The following is an 18,367-nucleotide window of genomic DNA, read 5'->3' as shown; positions in this document are numbered from 1 at the left end:
CTTAGCCACCGCTTGCCGAAATTTCCACGCTGTCATATGTCGATCTGCAGAGCTCAATGAAGGCATCGCGGCCATTCCTGAGCTCATGGAACGGCCGAATCTGTAGTTGTTTCCAGATCTCTCCCACACAACGGCCTCCCAGTAGCTTGGATTACAGGAGTACGCCACTACTCCCAGCCGCAGATTCACCTTTGAAAGCAGAATGACATGAGCTACGCGCAACTCCGATTGTTTTTTTGTTGTGTCTGGCCTACTTTGAAAGACTTTGTAGTCGATTTACTTACTACTATCGCTGTTGGAAACCAGGATACCACACAGTATTCTAGAGACGATCAGGCAATGAAAATTTAGAATAAGTAAAACAGTATCAAAAGAATTTGTGTGGTGGAGCAGCACATGCAATTTATGCTTCCTAGATAATCGTTACTGCATAGAATAATTCTTTTGTCTGCGGCGTCTTCAGTATCCGTCTTGTGGAAATTTTACTTGCAGTATATTGTGCAATCTTTTCGTTATGAGTTGGTGCTTGGTTTCCCGATGTTCTTTTGTTTAGTGCATTCGCCTTCTCTTAACCCTGAGAAACCACATACCGAAACTGAAGCACTGCCGGCTGTTCATAAGCAGTGTTCGATGAAGTTATTTCCCTTTTTATTCGTTGCCTTTAATATTCTTCTCATCATTGGTGAGTGCTGCCTGCAGAAAGCGTTTATCTTGCGAATTCACGTGAAAGTTTGTGTTCCCTGTGAGGTCCACTACTTGGGATTAACTTGACTGCTCCAGGCAGGTGGCTCGTTGGTCTAGGGGTATGATTCCTGCTTTGGGTGCAGGAGGTCCTGGGTTCAAATCCCGGACGAGCCCTGCCATTTTGACCGTGCTGAAGAGTAGGTGGAACTCAGCCCCGGTTGCAGCTCCTCAATGAAGAGTAGACGCCTGTTATAGCACGTGGATATAACAAGAATGCGGCACCAGTAAAGTACGTAGGTGGAATTCGGTAGAAACGCAGACGGTAATTTTGCATGCAACGGAAAGCAAGGTTGTCTTTGCGGAATATGTGCACCGTGAGTGGAGATTCAGCTTAACTGTGCGACAGTCTACCCTCATCTTACTAACGACGGCAACAACAAAGGTGTGGTGGCATGTGAGATTGAGAGTGGCTAAGAGTTTCTCATTATTAGTTAGCATCACACTTTGACAGAGCTGTGACAAGGCGAGTAGGGTGAGCTCAGGAAAGCCAGTAGCAAGCGCACTTGAAGTAGCCCTGAAGAACCGGATTATAAATTTTGCCAGCCATAATGGAGCTAGGGGCGTTCCCAGTTACCAAATACCGGTGCAATAAGAGAGCAACAGTATTTGACAGTAAAATGACGCCCTATCCGTCTAGCATACGACATTGCTTGTCTCTGCATACGCGGACGTGAGGTCATCTCGGAAATGAAATCCGAAATATAGATTAAAATTGTTGTATTCCCGCCCGGGATCGAACCGGGGACCTTCTGCGTGTAAAGCAGACGTGATAACCGCTACACCACGGAAACGACGGTACTTTTCGTGTACCACCCGGAGACTCGTAATAGCAACAGTTTTTCTTCTGTGTTAGAAAGGGCATCGGCTATGAGCTCCCTCCGATTCGTGAAGTTCCTATAGTAAAAGACGTCGATGAAAACAATCCAACCGCGACAGACAGGGAGAACGATGGGCGAGCTGCAGCCCTACAGGGTGAGACCATCAAAGGTGGCGTCATTCACATGCAGTGCGTTTTCGGAACGGACAGGCTCGTTGGTCTAGGGGTATGATTCCTGCTTCGGGTGCAGGAGGTCCCGGGTTCAAATCCCGGACGAGCCCTTGCGTTTTGTACAACGGTGTGGTAACAAATCGCATGGCGGCGGCTGTTTCGCGCATTTCCAGGCCTCCAAGTCAGCGCTAAAATCCGACAACCAGTTCTGAAACAGTTTCATGTTTCATTTGAGCCATGTGCACCCTGCTGGTGGAACGTTTGAAGTTGATTTAAGTGGTCACTGCAGAGATCGTAGCAAGTGTCTTGCTGAGTGCGACGAAAACGGGTTTCCGCCCGCAATCGAACCAGGGACCTTCTGCGTGTTAGGCACGGCGCCTGGGCTCGGCGGCAGCTGCTGCTCTTTCTTTCCTTACGAGATACCGTCGATTCGCGCAGTCGTTATTGCAAAAGATGTCACCAAAGGCAATCGCTTCGTTAGCGGCACGGTGCCTGGGCTCGGCGGCAGCTCTACATGGAGGCACCAGCAGCCCAGCCAGGCCGCCGCCGGCACCGGCGCGCCGCAGCGCAAGAAGCCGGCGCCCGCCCTGCAATGCCCCCCGTCGCTGCATATTCCACCCGCCTTATATCCTCCCCATGTCTGACTCACTACCCTAAATGACACTGCGGTCGACGTGCTTTTTACTATCGCTTTTGGAAGAACCAAGGCGCATATTCTAGTGTCGAACCGGTATTGCAAATTTGGATTAAGCAAAAATTTATTGTGTGGTCGAGCGACACCCTCGGCTCGCTCTTCCTACATGATCGCTTCTTGCGAGGAATAATTCCTAGCGCGCCGATGGCTTCAGAGTTGGTCTTCTCGAAGTTTTGCTTCCGCACTGCATTCCGCAATCTTTTCGTTATGAGCTTCGGTTTCCCGACTTTCTAGTGTTTAGTGCGTTTGGCTTCTCTTAACCCTTAGCCACCGCTTGCCGAAATTTCCACGCTGTCATATGTCGATCTGCAGAGCTCAATGAAGGCATCGCGGCCATTCCTGAGCTCATGGAACGGCCGAATCTGTAGTTGTTTCCAGATCTCTCCCACACAACGGCCTCCCAGTAGCTTGGATTACAGGAGTACGCCACTACTCCCAGCCGCAGATTCACCTTTGAAAGCAGAATGACATGAGCTACGCGCAACTCCGATTGTTATTTTGTTGTGTCTGGCCTACTTTGAAAGACTTTGTAGTCGATTTACTTACTACTATCGCTGTTGGAAACCAGGATGCCACACAGTATTCTAGAGACGATCAGGCAATGAAAATTTAGAATAAGTAAAACAGTATCAAAAGAATTTGTGTGGTGGAGCAGCACATGCAATTTATGCTTCCTAGATAATCGTTACTGCATAGAATAATTCTTTTGTCTGCGGCGTCTTCAGTATCCGTCTTGTGGAAATTTTACTTGCAGTATATTGTGCAATCTTTTCGTTATGAGTTGGTGCTTGGTTTCCCGATGTTCTTTTGTTTAGTGCATTCGCCTTCTCTTAACCCTGAGAAACCACATCCCGAAACTGAAGCACTGCCGGCTGTTCATAAGCAGTGTTCGATGAAGTTATTTCCCTTTTTATTCGTTGCCTTTAATATTCTTCTCATCATTGGTGAGTGCTGCCTGCAGAAAGCGTTTATCTTGCGAATTCACGTGAAAGTTTGTGTTCCCTGTGAGGTCCACTACTTGGGATTAACTTGACTGCTCCAGGCAGGTGGCTCGTTGGTCTAGGGGTATGACTCCTGCTTTGGGTGCAGGAGGTCCCGGGTTCAAATCCCGGACGAGCCCTGCCATTTTGACCGTGCTGAAGAGTAGGTGGAACTCAGCCCCGGTTGCAGCTCCTCAATGAAGAGTAGACGCCTGTTATAGCACGTGGATATAACAAGAATGCGGCACCAGTAAAGTACGTAGGTGGAATTCGGTAGAAACGCAGACGGTAATTTTGCATGCAACGGAAAGCAAGGTTGTCTTTGCGGAATATGTGCACCGTGAGTGGAGATTCAGCTTAACTGTGCGACAGTCTACCCTCATCTTACTAACGACGGCAACAACAAAGGTGTGGTGGCATGTGAGATTGAGAGTGGCTAAGAGTTTCTCATTATTAGTTAGCATCACACTTTGACAGAGCTGTGACAAGGCGAGTAGGGTGAGCTCAGGAAAGCCATTAGCAAGCGCACTTGAAGTAGCCCTGAAGAACCGGATTATAAATTTTGCCAGCCATAATGGAGCTAGGGGCGTTCCCAGTTACCAAATACCGGTGCAATAAGAGAGCAACAGTATTTGACAGTAAAATGACGCCCTATCCGTCTAGCATACGACATTGCTTGTCTCTGCATACGCGGACGTGAGGTCATCTCGGAAATGAAATCCGAAATATAGATTAAAATTGTCGTGTTCCCGCCCGGGATCGAACCGGGGACCTTCTGCGTGTAAAGCAGACGTGATAACCGCTACACCACGGAAACGACGGTTCTTTTCGTGTACCACCCAGAGACTCGTAATAGCAACAGTTTTTCTTCTGTGTTAGAAAGGGCATCGGCTACGAGCTCCCTCCGATTCGTGAAGTTCCTATAGTAAAAGACGTCGATGAAAACAATCCAACCGCGACAGACAGGGAGAACGCTGGGCGAGCTGCAGCCCTACAGGGTGAGACCATCAAAGGTGGCGTCATTCACATGCAGTGCGTTTTCGGAACGGACAGGCTCGTTGGTCTAGGGGTATGATTCCTGCTTCGGGTGCAGGAGGTCCCGGGTTCAAATCCCGGACGAGCCCTTGCGTTTTGTACAACGGTGTGGTAACAAATCGCATGGCGGCGGCTGTTTCGCGCATTTCCAGGCCTCCAAGTCAGCGCTAAAATCCGACAACCAGTTCTGAAACAGTTTCATGTTTCATTTGAGCCATGTGCACCCTGCTGGTGGAACGTTTGAAGTTGATTTAAGTGGTCACTGCAGAGATCGTAGCAAGTGTCTTGCTGAGTGCGACGAAAACGGGTTTCCGCCCGCAATCGAACCAGGGACCTTCTGCGTGTTAGGCACGGCGCCTGGGCTCGGCGGCAGCTGCTGCTCTTTCTTTCCTTACGAGATACCGTCGATTCGCGCAGTCGTTATTGCAAAGGATGTCACCAAAGGCAATCGCTTCGTTAGCGGCACGGTGCCTGGGCTCGGCGGCAGCTCTACATGGAGGCACCAGCAGCCCAGCCAGGCCGCCGCCGGCACCGGCGCGCCGCAGCGCAAGAAGCCGGCGCCCGCCCTGCAATGCCCCCCGTCGCTGCATATTCCACCCGCCTTATATCCTCCCCATGTCTGACTCACTACCCTAAATGACACTGCGGTCGACGTGCTTTTTACTATCGCTTTTGGAAGAACCAAGGCGCATATTCTAGTGTCGAACCGGTATTGCAAATTTGGATTAAGCAAAAATTTATTGTGTGGTCGAGCGACACCCTCGGCTCGCTCTTCCTACATGATCGCTTCTTGCGAGGAATAATTCCTAGCGCGCCGATGGCTTCAGAGTTGGTCTTCTCGAAGTTTTGCTTCCGCACTGCATTCCGCAATCTTTTCGTTATGAGCTTCGGTTTCCCGACTTTCTAGTGTTTAGTGCGTTTGGCTTCTCTTAACCCTTAGCCACCGCTTGCCGAAATTTCCACGCTGTCATATGTCGATCTGCAGAGCTCAATGAAGGCATCGCGGCCATTCCTGAGCTCATGGAACGGCCGAATCTGTAGTTGTTTCCAGATCTCTCCCACACAACGCCCTCCCAGTAGCTTGGATTACAGGAGTACGCCACAGATTCACCTTTGAAAGCAGAATGACATGAGCTACGCGCAACTCCGATTGTTTTTTTGTTGTGTCTGGCCTACTTTGAAAGACTTTGTAGTCGATTTACTTACTACTATCGCTGTTGGAAACCAGGATACCACACAGTATTCTAGAGACGATCAGGCAATGAAAATTTAGAATAAGTAAAACAGTATCAAAAGAATTTGTGTGGTGGAGCAGCACATGCAATTTATGCTTCCTAGATAATCGTTACTGCATAGAATAATTCTTTTGTCTGCGGCGTCTTCAGTATCCGTCTTGTGGAAATTTTACTTGCAGTATATTGTGCAATCTTTTCGTTATGAGTTGGTGCTTGGTTTCCCGATGTTCTTTTGTTTAGTGCATTCGCCTTCTCTTAACCCTGAGAAACCACATACCGAAACTGAAGCACTGCCGGCTGTTCATAAGCAGTGTTCGATGAAGTTATTTCCCTTTTTATTCGTTGCCTTTAATATTCTTCTCATCATTGGTGAGTGCTGCCTGCAGAAAGCGTTTATCTTGCGAATTCACGTGAAAGTTTGTGTTCCCTGTGAGGTCCAGTACTTGGGATTAACTTGATGCTCCAGGCAGGTGGCTCGTTGGTCTAGGGGTATGATTCCTGCTTTGGGTGCAGGAGGTCCCGGGTTCAAATCCCGGACGAGCCCTGCCATTTTGACCGTGCTGAAGAGTAGGTGGAACTCAGCCCCGGTTGCAGCTCCTCAATGAAGAGTAGACGCCTGTTATAGCACGTGGATATAACAAGAATGCGGCACCAGTAAAGTACGTAGGTGGAATTCGGTAGAAACGCAGACGGTAATTTTGCATGCAACGGAAAGCAAGGTTGTCTTTGCGGAATATGTGCACCGTGAGTGGAGATTCAGCTTAACTGTGCGACAGTCTACCCTCATCTTACTAACGACGGCAACAACAAAGGTGTGGTGGCATGTGAGATTGAGAGTGGCTAAGAGTTTCTCATTATTAGTTAGCATCACACTTTGACAGAGCTGTGACAAGGCGAGTAGGGTGAGCTCAGGAAAGCCATTAGCAAGCGCACTTGAAGTAGCCCTGAAGAACCGGATTATAAATTTTGCCAGCCATAATGGAGCTAGGGGCGTTCCCAGTTACCAAATACCGGTGCAATAAGAGAGCAACAGTATTTGACAGTAAAATGACGCCCTATCCGTCTAGCATACGACATTGCTTGTCTCTGCATACGCGGACGTGAGGTCATCTCGGAAATGAAATCCGAAATATAGATTAAAATTGTTGTGTTCCCGCCCGGGATCGAACCGGGGACCTTCTGCGTGTAAAGCAGACGTGATAACCGCTACACCACGGAAACGACGGTTCTTTTCGTGTACCACCCAGAGACTCGTAATAGCAACAGTTTTTCTTCTGTGTTAGAAAGGGCATCGGCTACGAGCTCCCTCCGATTCGTGAAGTTCCTATAGTAAAAGACGTCGATGAAAACAATCCAACCGCGACAGACAGGGAGAACGCTGGGCGAGCTGCAGCCCTACAGGGTGAGACCATCAAAGGTGGCGTCATTCACATGCAGTGCGTTTTCGGAACGGACAGGCTCGTTGGTCTAGGGGTATGATTCCTGCTTCGGGTGCAGGAGGTCCCGGGTTCAAATCCCGGACGAGCCCTTGCGTTTTGTACAACGGTGTGGTAACAAATCGCATGGCGGCGGCTGTTTCGCGCATTTCCAGGCCTCCAAGTCAGCGCTAAAATCCGACAACCAGTTCTGAAACAGTTTCATGTTTCATTTGAGCCATGTGCACCCTGCTGGTGGAACGTTTGAAGTTGATTTAAGTGGTCACTGCAGAGATCGTAGCAAGTGTCTTGCTGAGTGCGACGAAAACGGGTTTCCGCCCGCAATCGAACCAGGGACCTTCTGCGTGTTAGGCACGGCGCCTGGGCTCGGCGGCAGCTGCTGCTCTTTCTTTCCTTACGAGATACCGTCGATTCGCGCAGTCGTTATTGCAAAGGATGTCACCAAAGGCAATCGCTTCGTTAGCGGCACGGTGCCTGGGCTCGGCGGCAGCTCTACATGGAGGCACCAGCAGCCCAGCCAGGCCGCCGCCGGCACCGGCGCGCCGCAGCGCAAGAAGCCGGCGCCCGCCCTGCAATGCCCCCCGTCGCTGCATATTCCACCCGCCTTATATCCTCCCCATGTCTGACTCACTACCCTAAATGACACTGCGGTCGACGTGCTTTTTACTATCGCTTTTGGAAGAACCAAGGCGCATATTCTAGTGTCGAACCGGTATTGCAAATTTGGATTAAGCAAAAATTTATTGTGTGGTCGAGCGACACCCTCGGCTCGCTCTTCCTACATGATCGCTTCTTGCGAGGAATAATTCCTAGCGCGCCGATGGCTTCAGAGTTGGTCTTCTCGAAGTTTTGCTTCCGCACTGCATTCCGCAATCTTTTCGTTATGAGCTTCGGTTTCCCGACTTTCTAGTGTTTAGTGCGTTTGGCTTCTCTTAACCCTTAGCCACCGCTTGCCGAAATTTCCACGCTGTCATATGTCGATCTGCAGAGCTCAATGAAGGCATCGCGGCCATTCCTGAGCTCATGGAACGGCCGAATCTGTAGTTGTTTCCAGATCTCTCCCACACAACGCCCTCCCAGTAGCTTGGATTACAGGAGTACGCCACAGATTCACCTTTGAAAGCAGAATGACATGAGCTACGCGCAACTCCGATTGTTTTTTTGTTGTGTCTGGCCTACTTTGAAAGACTTTGTAGTCGATTTACTTACTACTATCGCTGTTGGAAACCAGGATACCACACAGTATTCTAGAGACGATCAGGCAATGAAAATTTAGAATAAGTAAAACAGTATCAAAAGAATTTGTGTGGTGGAGCAGCACATGCAATTTATGCTTCCTAGATAATCGTTACTGCATAGAATAATTCTTTTGTCTGCGGCGTCTTCAGTATCCGTCTTGTGGAAATTTTACTTGCAGTATATTGTGCAATCTTTTCGTTATGAGTTGGTGCTTGGTTTCCCGATGTTCTTTTGTTTAGTGCATTCGCCTTCTCTTAACCCTGAGAAACCACATACCGAAACTGAAGCACTGCCGGCTGTTCATAAGCAGTGTTCGATGAAGTTATTTCCCTTTTTATTCGTTGCCTTTAATATTCTTCTCATCATTGGTGAGTGCTGCCTGCAGAAAGCGTTTATCTTGCGAATTCACGTGAAAGTTTGTGTTCCCTGTGAGGTCCAGTACTTGGGATTAACTTGATGCTCCAGGCAGGTGGCTCGTTGGTCTAGGGGTATGATTCCTGCTTTGGGTGCAGGAGGTCCCGGGTTCAAATCCCGGACGAGCCCTGCCATTTTGACCGTGCTGAAGAGTAGGTGGAACTCAGCCCCGGTTGCAGCTCCTCAATGAAGAGTAGACGCCTGTTATAGCACGTGGATATAACAAGAATGCGGCACCAGTAAAGTACGTAGGTGGAATTCGGTAGAAACGCAGACGGTAATTTTGCATGCAACGGAAAGCAAGGTTGTCTTTGCGGAATATGTGCACCGTGAGTGGAGATTCAGCTTAACTGTGCGACAGTCTACCCTCATCTTACTAACGACGGCAACAAAAAAGGTGTGGTGGCATGTGAGATTGAGAGTGGCTAAGAGTTTCTCATTATTAGTTAGCATCACACTTTGACAGAGCTGTGACAAGGCGAGTAGGGTGAGCTCAGGAAAGCCATTAGCAAGCGCACTTGAAGTAGCCCTGAAGAACCGGATTATAAATTTTGCCAGCCATAATGGAGCTAGGGGCGTTCCCAGTTACCAAATACCGGTGCAATAAGAGAGCAACAGTATTTGACAGTAAAATGACGCCCTATCCGTCTAGCATACGACATTGCTTGTCTCTGCATACGCGGACGTGAGGTCATCTCGGAAATGAAATCCGAAATATAGATTAAAATTGTTGTGTTCCCGCCCGGGATCGAACCGGGGACCTTCTGCGTGTAAAGCAGACGTGATAACCGCTACACCACGGAAACGACGGTACTTTTCGTGTACCACCCGGAGACTCGTAATAGCAACAGTTTTTCTTCTGTGTTAGAAAGGGCATCGGCTACGAGCTCCCTCCGATTCGTGAAGTTCCTATAGTAAAAGACGTCGATGAAAACAATCCAACCGCGACAGACAGGGAGAACGCTGGGCGAGCTGCAGCCCTACAGGGTGAGACCATCAAAGGTGGCGTCATTCACATGCAGTGCGTTTTCGGAACGGACAGGCTCGTTGGTCTAGGGGTATGATTCCTGCTTCGGGTGCAGGAGGTCCCGGGTTCAAATCCCGGACGAGCCCTTGCGTTTTGTACAACGGTGTGGTAACAAATCGCATGGCGGCGGCTGTTTCGCGCATTTCCAGGCCTCCAAGTCAGCGCTAAAATCCGACAACCAGTTCTGAAACAGTTTCATGTTTCATTTGAGCCATGTGCACCCTGCTGGTGGAACGTTTGAAGTTGATTTAAGTGGTCACTGCAGAGATCGTAGCAAGTGTCTTGCTGAGTGCGACGAAAACGGGTTTCCGCCCGCAATCGAACCAGGGACCTTCTGCGTGTTAGGCACGGCGCCTGGGCTCGGCGGCAGCTGCTGCTCTTTCTTTCCTTACGAGATACCGTCGATTCGCGCAGTCGTTATTGCAAAAGATGTCACCAAAGGCAATCGCTTCGTTAGCGGCACGGTGCCTGGGCTCGGCGGCAGCTCTACATGGAGGCACCAGCAGCCCAGCCAGGCCGCCGCCGGCACCGGCGCGCCGCAGCGCAAGAAGCCGGCGCCCGCCCTGCAATGCCCCCCGTCGCTGCATATTCCACCCGCCTTATATCCTCCCCATGTCTGACTCACTACCCTAAATGACACTGCGGTCGACGTGCTTTTTACTATCGCTTTTGGAAGAACCAAGGCGCATATTCTAGTGTCGAACCGGTATTGCAAATTTGGATTAAGCAAAAATTTATTGTGTGGTCGAGCGACACCCTCGGCTCGCTCTTCCTACATGATCGCTTCTTGCGAGGAATAATTCCTAGCGCGCCGATGGCTTCAGAGTTGGTCTTCTCGAAGTTTTGCTTCCGCACTGCATTCCGCAATCTTTTCGTTATGAGCTTCGGTTTCCCGACTTTCTAGTGTTTAGTGCGTTTGGCTTCTCTTAACCCTTAGCCACCGCTTGCCGAAATTTCCACGCTGTCATATGTCGATCTGCAGAGCTCAATGAAGGCATCGCGGCCATTCCTGAGCTCATGGAACGGCCGAATCTGTAGTTGTTTCCAGATCTCTCCCACACAACGGCCTCCCAGTAGCTTGGATTACAGGAGTACGCCACTACTCCCAGCCGCAGATTCACCTTTGAAAGCAGAATGACATGAGCTACGCGCAACTCCGATTGTTTTTTTGTTGTGTCTGGCCTACTTTGAAAGACTTTGTAGTCGATTTACTTACTACTATCGCTGTTGGAAACCAGGATACCACACAGTATTCTAGAGACGATCAGGCAATGAAAATTTAGAATAAGTAAAACAGTATCAAAAGAATTTGTGTGGTGGAGCAGCACATGCAATTTATGCTTCCTAGATAATCGTTACTGCATAGAATAATTCTTTTGTCTGCGGCGTCTTCAGTATCCGTCTTGTGGAAATTTTACTTGCAGTATATTGTGCAATCTTTTCGTTATGAGTTGGTGCTTGGTTTCCCGATGTTCTTTTGTTTAGTGCATTCGCCTTCTCTTAACCCTGAGAAACCACATACCGAAACTGAAGCACTGCCGGCTGTTCATAAGCAGTGTTCGATGAAGTTATTTCCCTTTTTATTCGTTGCCTTTAATATTCTTCTCATCATTGGTGAGTGCTGCCTGCAGAAAGCGTTTATCTTGCGAATTCACGTGAAAGTTTGTGTTCCCTGTGAGGTCCACTACTTGGGATTAACTTGATGCTCCAGGCAGGTGGCTCGTTGGTCTAGGGGTATGATTCCTGCTTTGGGTGCATGAGGTCCCGGGATCAAATCCCGGACGAGCCCTGCCATTTTGACCGTGCTGAAGAGTAGGTGGAACTCAGCCCCGGTTGCAGCTCCTCAATGAAGAGTAGACGCCTGTTATAGCACGTGGATATAACAAGAATGCGGCACCAGTAAAGTACGTAGGTGGAATTCGGTAGAAACGCAGACGGTAATTTTGCATGCAACGGAAAGCAAGGTTGTCTTTGCGGAATATGTGCACCGTGAGTGGAGATTCAGCTTAACTGTGCGACAGTCTACCCTCATCTTACTAACGACGGCAACAACAAAGGTGTGGTGGCATGTGAGATTGAGAGTGGCTAAGAGTTTCTCATTATTAGTTAGCATCACACTTTGACAGAGCTGTGACAAGGCGAGTAGGGTGAGCTCAGGAAAGCCATTAGCAAGCGCACTTGAAGTAGCCCTGAAGAACCGGATTATAAATTTTGCCAGCCATAATGGAGCTAGGGGCGTTCCCAGTTACCAAATACCGGTGCAATAAGAGAGCAACAGTATTTGACAGTAAAATGACGCCCTATCCGTCTAGCATACGACATTGCTTGTCTCTGCATACGCGGACGTGAGGTCATCTCGGAAATGAAATCCGAAATATAGATTAAAATTGTTGTGTTCCCGCCCGGGATCGAACCGGGGACCTTCTGCGTGTAAAGCAGACGTGATAACCGCTACACCACGGAAACGACGGTTCTTTTCGTGTACCACCCGGAGACTCGTAATAGCAACAGTTTTTCTTCTGTGTTAGAAAGGGCATCGGCTACGAGCTCCCTCCGATTCGTGAAGTTCCTATAGTAAAAGACGTCGATGAAAACAATCCAACCGCGACAGACAGGGAGAACGCTGGGCGAGCTGCAGCCCTACAGGGTGAGACCATCAAAGGTGGCGTCATTCACATGCAGTGCGTTTTCGGAACGGACAGGCTCGTTGGTCTAGGGGTATGATTCCTGCTTCGGGTGCAGGAGGTCCCGGGTTCAAATCCCGGACGAGCCCTTGCGTTTTGTACAACGGTGTGGTAACAAATCGCATGGCGGCGGCTGTTTCGCGCATTTCCAGGCCTCCAAGTCAGCGCTAAAATCCGACAACCAGTTCTGAAACAGTTTCATGTTTCATTTGAGCCATGTGCACCCTGCTGGTGGAACGTTTGAAGTTGATTTAAGTGGTCACTGCAGAGATCGTAGCAAGTGTCTTGCTGAGTGCGACGGAAACGGGTTTCCGCCCGCAATCGAACCAGGGACCTTCTGCGTGTTAGGCACGGCGCCTGGGCTCGGCGGCAGCTGCTGCTCTTTCTTTCCTTACGAGATACCGTCGATTCGCGCAGTCGTTATTGCAAAAGATGTCACCAAAGGCAATCGCTTCGTTAGCGGCACGGTGCCTGGGCTCGGCGGCAGCTCTACATGGAGGCACCAGCAGCCCAGCCAGGCCGCCGCCGGCACCGGCGCGCCGCAGCGCAAGAAGCCGGCGCCCGCCCTGCAATGCCCCCCGTCGCTGCATATTCCACCCGCCTTATATCCTCCCCATGTCTGACTCACTACCCTAAATGACACTGCGGTCGACGTGCTTTTTACTATCGCTTTTGGAAGAACCAAGGCGCATATTCTAGTGTCGAACCGGTATTGCAAATTTGGATTAAGCAAAAATTTATTGTGTGGTCGAGCGACACCCTCGGCTCGCTCTTCCTACATGATCGCTTCTTGCGAGGAATAATTCCTAGCGCGCCGATGGCTTCAGAGTTGGTCTTCTCGAAGTTTTGCTTCCGCACTGCATTCCGCAATCTTTTCGTTATGAGCTTCGGTTTCCCGACTTTCTAGTGTTTAGTGCGTTTGGCTTCTCTTAACCCTTAGCCACCGCTTGCCGAAATTTCCACGCTGTCATATGTCGATCTGCAGAGCTCAATGAAGGCATCGCGGCCATTCCTGAGCTCATGGAACGGCCGAATCTGTAGTTGTTTCCAGATCTCTCCCACACAACGGCCTCCCAGTAGCTTGGATTACAGGAGTACGCCACTACTCCCAGCCGCAGATTCACCTTTGAAAGCAGAATGACATGAGCTACGCGCAACTCCGATTGTTTTTTTTGTTGTGTCTGGCCTACTTTGAAAGACTTTGTAGTCGATTTACTTACTACTATCGCTGTTGGAAACCAGGATACCACACAGTATTCTAGAGACGATCAGGCAATGAAAATTTAGAATAAGTAAAACAGTATCAAAAGAATTTGTGTGGTGGAGCAGCACATGCAATTTATGCTTCCTAGATAATCGTTACTGCATAGAATAATTCTTTTGTCTGCGGCGTCTTCAGTATCCGTCTTGTGGAAATTTTACTTGCAGTATATTGTGCAATCTTTTCGTTATGAGTTGGTGCTTGGTTTCCCGATGTTCTTTTGTTTAGTGCATTCGCCTTCTCTTAACCCTGAGAAACCACATACCGAAACTGAAGCACTGCCGGCTGTTCATAAGCAGTGTTCGATGAAGTTATTTCCCTTTTTATTCGTTGCCTTTAATATTCTTCTCATCATTGGTGAGTGCTGCCTGCAGAAAGCGTTTATCTTGCGAATTCACGTGAAAGTTTGTGTTCCCTGTGAGGTCCAGTACTTGGGATTAACTTGATGCTCCAGGCAGGTGGCTCGTTGGTCTAGGGGTATGATTCCTGCTTTGGGTGCAGGAGGTCCCGGGTTCAAATCCCGGACGAGCCCTGCCATTTTGACCGTGCTGAAGAGTAGGTGGAACTCAGCCCCGGTTGCAGCTCCTCAATGAAGAGTAGACGCCTGTTATAGCACGTGGATATAACAAGAATGCGGCACCAGTAAAGTACGTAGGTGGAATTCGGTAGAAACGCAGACGGTAATTTTGCATGCAACGGAAAGCAAGGTTGTCTTTGCGGAATATGTGCACCGTGAGTGGAGATTCAGCTTAACTGTGCGACAGTCTACCCTCATCTTACTAACGACGGCAACAAAAAAGGTGTGGTGGCATGTGAGATTGAGAGTGGCTAAGAGTTTCTCATTATTAGTTAGCATCACACTTTGACAGAGCTGTGACAAGGCGAGTAGGGTGAGCTCAGGAAAGCCATTAGCAAGCGCACTTGAAGTAGCCCTGAAGAACCGGATTATAAATTTTGCCAGCCATAATGGAGCTAGGGGCGTTCCCAGTTACCAAATACCGGTGCAATAAGAGAGCAACAGTATTTGACAGTAAAATGACGCCCTATCCGTCTAGCATACGACATTGCTTGTCTCTGCATACGCGGACGTGAGGTCATCTCGGAAATGAAATCCGAAATATAGATTAAAATTGTTGTGTTCCCGCCCGGGATCGAACCGGGGACCTTCTGCGTGTAAAGCAGACGTGATAACCGCTACACCACGGAAACGACGGTTCTTTTCGTGTACCACCCGGAGACTCGTAATAGCAACAGTTTTTCTTCTGTGTTAGAAAGGGCATCGGCTACGAGCTCCCTCCGATTCGTGAAGTTCCTATAGTAAAAGACGTCGATGAAAACAATCCAACCGCGACAGACAGGGAGAACGCTGGGCGAGCTGCAGCCCTACAGGGTGAGACCATCAAAGGTGGCGTCATTCACATGCAGTGCGTTTTCGGAACGGACAGGCTCGTTGGTCTAGGGGTATGATTCCTGCTTCGGGTGCAGGAGGTCCCGGGTTCAAATCCCGGACGAGCCCTTGCGTTTTGTACAACGGTGTGGTAACAAATCGCATGGCGGCGGCTGTTTCGCGCATTTCCAGGCCTCCAAGTCAGCGCTAAAATCCGACAACCAGTTCTGAAACAGTTTCATGTTTCATTTGAGCCATGTGCACCCTGCTGGTGGAACGTTTGAAGTTGATTTAAGTGGTCACTGCAGAGATCGTAGCAAGTGTCTTGCTGAGTGCGACGAAAACGGGTTTCCGCCCGCAATCGAACCAGGGACCTTCTGCGTGTTAGGCACGGCGCCTGGGCTCGGCGGCAGCTGCTGCTCTTTCTTTCCTTACGAGATACCGTCGATTCGCGCAGTCGTTATTGCAAAAGATGTCACCAAAGGCAATCGCTTCGTTAGCGGCACGGTGCCTGGGCTCGGCGGCAGCTCTACATGGAGGCACCAGCAGCCCAGCCAGGCCGCCGCCGGCACCGGCGCGCCGCAGCGCAAGAAGCCGGCGCCCGCCCTGCAATGCCCCCCGTCGCTGCATATTCCACCCGCCTTATATCCTCCCCATGTCTGACTCACTACCCTAAATGACACTGCGGTCGACGTGCTTTTTACTATCGCTTTTGGAAGAACCAAGGCGCATATTCTAGTGTCGAACCGGTATTGCAAATTTGGATTAAGCAAAAATTTATTGTGTGGTCGAGCGACACCCTCGGCTCGCTCTTCCTACATGATCGCTTCTTGCGAGGAATAATTCCTAGCGCGCCGATGGCTTCAGAGTTGGTCTTCTCGAAGTTTTGCTTCCGCACTGCATTCCGCAATCTTTTCGTTATGAGCTTCGGTTTCCCGACTTTCTAGTGTTTAGTGCGTTTGGCTTCTCTTAACCCTTAGCCACCGCTTGCCGAAATTTCCACGCTGTCATATGTCGATCTGCAGAGCTCAATGAAGGCATCGCGGCCATTCCTGAGCTCATGGAACGGCCGAATCTGTAGTTGTTTCCAGATCTCTCCCACACAACGGCCTCCCAGTAGCTTGGATTACAGGAGTACGCCACTACTCCCAGCCGCAGATTCACCTTTGAAAGCAGAATGACATGAGCTACGCGCAACTCCGATTGTTTTTTTGTTGTGTCTGGCCTACTTTGAAAGACTTTGTAGTCGATTTACTTACTACTATCGCTGTTGGAAACCAGGATACCACACAGTATTCTAGAGACGATCAGGCAATGAAAATTTAGAATAAGTAAAACAGTATCAAAAGAATTTGTGTGGTGGAGCAGCACATGCAATTTATGCTTCCTAGATAATCGTTACTGCATAGAATAATTCTTTTGTCTGCGGCGTCTTCAGTATCCGTCTTGTGGAAATTTTACTTGCAGTATATTGTGCAATCTTTTCGTTATGAGTTGGTGCTTGGTTTCCCGATGTTCTTTTGTTTAGTGCATTCGCCTTCTCTTAACCCTGAGAAACCACATACCGAAACTGAAGCACTGCCGGCTGTTCATAAGCAGTGTTCGATGAAGTTATTTCCCTTTTTATTCGTTGCCTTTAATATTCTTCTCATCATTGGTGAGTGCTGCCTGCAGAAAGCGTTTATCTTGCGAATTCACGTGAAAGTTTGTGTTCCCTGTGAGGTCCACTACTTGGGATTAACTTGATGCTCCAGGCAGGTGGCTCGTTGGTCTAGGGGTATGATTCCTGCTTTGGGTGCATGAGGTCCCGGGATCAAATCCCGGACGAGCCCTGCCATTTTGACCGTGCTGAAGAGTAGGTGGAACTCAGCCCCGGTTGCAGCTCCTCAATGAAGAGTAGACGCCTGTTATAGCACGTGGATATAACAAGAATGCGGCACCAGTAAAGTACGTAGGTGGAATTCGGTAGAAACGCAGACGGTAATTTTGCATGCAACGGAAAGCAAGGTTGTCTTTGCGGAATATGTGCACCGTGAGTGGAGATTCAGCTTAACTGTGCGACAGTCTACCCTCATCTTACTAACGACGGCAACAACAAAGGTGTGGTGGCATGTGAGATTGAGAGTGGCTAAGAGTTTCTCATTATTAGTTAGCATCACACTTTGACAGAGCTGTGACAAGGCGAGTAGGGTGAGCTCAGGAAAGCCATTAGCAAGCGCACTTGAAGTAGCCCTGAAGAACCGGATTATAAATTTTGCCAGCCATAATGGAGCTAGGGGCGTTCCCAGTTACCAAATACCGGTGCAATAAGAGAGCAACAGTATTTGACAGTAAAATGACGCCCTATCCGTCTAGCATACGACATTGCTTGTCTCTGCATACGCGGACGTGAGGTCATCTCGGAAATGAAATCCGAAATATAGATTAAAATTGTTGTGTTCCCGCCCGGGATCGAACCGGGGACCTTCTGCGTGTAAAGCAGACGTGATAACCGCTACACCACGGAAACGACGGTTCTTTTCGTGTACCACCCGGAGACTCGTAATAGCAACAGTTTTTCTTCTGTGTTAGAAAGGGCATCGGCTACGAGCTCCCTCCGATTCGTGAAGTTCCTATAGTAAAAGACGTCGATGAAAACAATCCAACCGCGACAGACAGGGAGAACGCTGGGCGAGCTGCAGCCCTACAGGGTGAGACCATCAAAGGTGGCGTCATTCACATGCAGTGCGTTTTCGGAACGGACAGGCTCGTTGGTCTAGGGGTATGATTCCTGCTTCGGGTGCAGGAGGTCCCGGGTTCAAATCCCGGACGAGCCCTTGCGTTTTGTACAACGGTGTGGTAACAAATCGCATGGCGGCGGCTGTTTCGCGCATTTCCAGGCCTCCAAGTCAGCGCTAAAATCCGACAACCAGTTCTGAAACAGTTTCATGTTTCATTTGAGCCATGTGCACCCTGCTGGTGGAACGTTTGAAGTTGATTTAAGTGGTCACTGCAGAGATCGTAGCAAGTGTCTTGCTGAGTGCGACGGAAACGGGTTTCCGCCCGCAATCGAACCAGGGACCTTCTGCGTGTTAGGCACGGCGCCTGGGCTCGGCGGCAGCTGCTGCTCTTTCTTTCCTTACGAGATACCGTCGATTCGCGCAGTCGTTATTGCAAAAGATGTCACCAAAGGCAATCGCTTCGTTAGCGGCACGGTGCCTGGGCTCGGCGGCAGCTCTACATGGAGGCACCAGCAGCCCAGCC

At 49.5% G+C, this 18,367-nt stretch overlaps 21 non-coding genes across 21 annotated transcripts; 14 read left to right on the top strand and 7 right to left on the bottom strand.

Annotated features, from left to right (window-relative positions):
• Positions 1-786: 786 nt before the first annotated feature.
• Trnap-ugg (transfer RNA proline (anticodon UGG)) lies at positions 787-858 on the top strand. The gene has a single exon. It is a non-coding gene; the product is annotated as a tRNA-Pro (tRNA).
• A 604-nt stretch (positions 859-1,462) lies between these two features.
• Positions 1,463-1,535, bottom strand: Trnav-uac (transfer RNA valine (anticodon UAC)). The gene has a single exon. It is a non-coding gene; the product is annotated as a tRNA-Val (tRNA).
• Positions 1,536-1,770: 235 nt separating this feature from the next.
• Positions 1,771-1,842, top strand: Trnap-cgg (transfer RNA proline (anticodon CGG)). The gene has a single exon. It is a non-coding gene; the product is annotated as a tRNA-Pro (tRNA).
• A 1,632-nt stretch (positions 1,843-3,474) lies between these two features.
• Positions 3,475-3,546, top strand: Trnap-ugg (transfer RNA proline (anticodon UGG)). Its single transcript has one exon. It is a non-coding gene; the product is annotated as a tRNA-Pro (tRNA).
• A 604-nt stretch (positions 3,547-4,150) lies between these two features.
• Trnav-uac (transfer RNA valine (anticodon UAC)) lies at positions 4,151-4,223 on the bottom strand. The gene has a single exon. It is a non-coding gene; the product is annotated as a tRNA-Val (tRNA).
• Positions 4,224-4,458: 235 nt separating this feature from the next.
• On the top strand, positions 4,459-4,530 carry Trnap-cgg (transfer RNA proline (anticodon CGG)). The gene has a single exon. It is a non-coding gene; the product is annotated as a tRNA-Pro (tRNA).
• A 1,618-nt stretch (positions 4,531-6,148) lies between these two features.
• Positions 6,149-6,220, top strand: Trnap-ugg (transfer RNA proline (anticodon UGG)). The gene has a single exon. It is a non-coding gene; the product is annotated as a tRNA-Pro (tRNA).
• Positions 6,221-6,824: 604 nt separating this feature from the next.
• On the bottom strand, positions 6,825-6,897 carry Trnav-uac (transfer RNA valine (anticodon UAC)). The gene has a single exon. It is a non-coding gene; the product is annotated as a tRNA-Val (tRNA).
• Positions 6,898-7,132: 235 nt separating this feature from the next.
• Trnap-cgg (transfer RNA proline (anticodon CGG)) lies at positions 7,133-7,204 on the top strand. Its single transcript has one exon. It is a non-coding gene; the product is annotated as a tRNA-Pro (tRNA).
• A 1,618-nt stretch (positions 7,205-8,822) lies between these two features.
• Trnap-ugg (transfer RNA proline (anticodon UGG)) lies at positions 8,823-8,894 on the top strand. Its single transcript has one exon. It is a non-coding gene; the product is annotated as a tRNA-Pro (tRNA).
• A 604-nt stretch (positions 8,895-9,498) lies between these two features.
• On the bottom strand, positions 9,499-9,571 carry Trnav-uac (transfer RNA valine (anticodon UAC)). The gene has a single exon. It is a non-coding gene; the product is annotated as a tRNA-Val (tRNA).
• A 235-nt stretch (positions 9,572-9,806) lies between these two features.
• On the top strand, positions 9,807-9,878 carry Trnap-cgg (transfer RNA proline (anticodon CGG)). The gene has a single exon. It is a non-coding gene; the product is annotated as a tRNA-Pro (tRNA).
• Positions 9,879-11,509: 1,631 nt separating this feature from the next.
• Positions 11,510-11,581, top strand: Trnap-ugg (transfer RNA proline (anticodon UGG)). The gene has a single exon. It is a non-coding gene; the product is annotated as a tRNA-Pro (tRNA).
• Positions 11,582-12,185: 604 nt separating this feature from the next.
• On the bottom strand, positions 12,186-12,258 carry Trnav-uac (transfer RNA valine (anticodon UAC)). The gene has a single exon. It is a non-coding gene; the product is annotated as a tRNA-Val (tRNA).
• Positions 12,259-12,493: 235 nt separating this feature from the next.
• On the top strand, positions 12,494-12,565 carry Trnap-cgg (transfer RNA proline (anticodon CGG)). Its single transcript has one exon. It is a non-coding gene; the product is annotated as a tRNA-Pro (tRNA).
• A 1,632-nt stretch (positions 12,566-14,197) lies between these two features.
• Positions 14,198-14,269, top strand: Trnap-ugg (transfer RNA proline (anticodon UGG)). Its single transcript has one exon. It is a non-coding gene; the product is annotated as a tRNA-Pro (tRNA).
• A 604-nt stretch (positions 14,270-14,873) lies between these two features.
• Trnav-uac (transfer RNA valine (anticodon UAC)) lies at positions 14,874-14,946 on the bottom strand. The gene has a single exon. It is a non-coding gene; the product is annotated as a tRNA-Val (tRNA).
• Positions 14,947-15,181: 235 nt separating this feature from the next.
• On the top strand, positions 15,182-15,253 carry Trnap-cgg (transfer RNA proline (anticodon CGG)). Its single transcript has one exon. It is a non-coding gene; the product is annotated as a tRNA-Pro (tRNA).
• A 1,631-nt stretch (positions 15,254-16,884) lies between these two features.
• On the top strand, positions 16,885-16,956 carry Trnap-ugg (transfer RNA proline (anticodon UGG)). The gene has a single exon. It is a non-coding gene; the product is annotated as a tRNA-Pro (tRNA).
• Positions 16,957-17,560: 604 nt separating this feature from the next.
• On the bottom strand, positions 17,561-17,633 carry Trnav-uac (transfer RNA valine (anticodon UAC)). Its single transcript has one exon. It is a non-coding gene; the product is annotated as a tRNA-Val (tRNA).
• A 235-nt stretch (positions 17,634-17,868) lies between these two features.
• On the top strand, positions 17,869-17,940 carry Trnap-cgg (transfer RNA proline (anticodon CGG)). Its single transcript has one exon. It is a non-coding gene; the product is annotated as a tRNA-Pro (tRNA).
• The last annotated feature ends 427 nt before the right edge of the window (positions 17,941-18,367 follow it).

Source organism: Schistocerca cancellata, unplaced genomic scaffold (genome assembly GCF_023864275.1).
Source record: "Schistocerca cancellata isolate TAMUIC-IGC-003103 unplaced genomic scaffold, iqSchCanc2.1 HiC_scaffold_1087, whole genome shotgun sequence".
NCBI classification, from domain to species: domain Eukaryota; kingdom Metazoa; phylum Arthropoda; class Insecta; order Orthoptera; family Acrididae; genus Schistocerca; species Schistocerca cancellata.
This window is presented reverse-complemented; position numbering and strand designations above follow the sequence as displayed.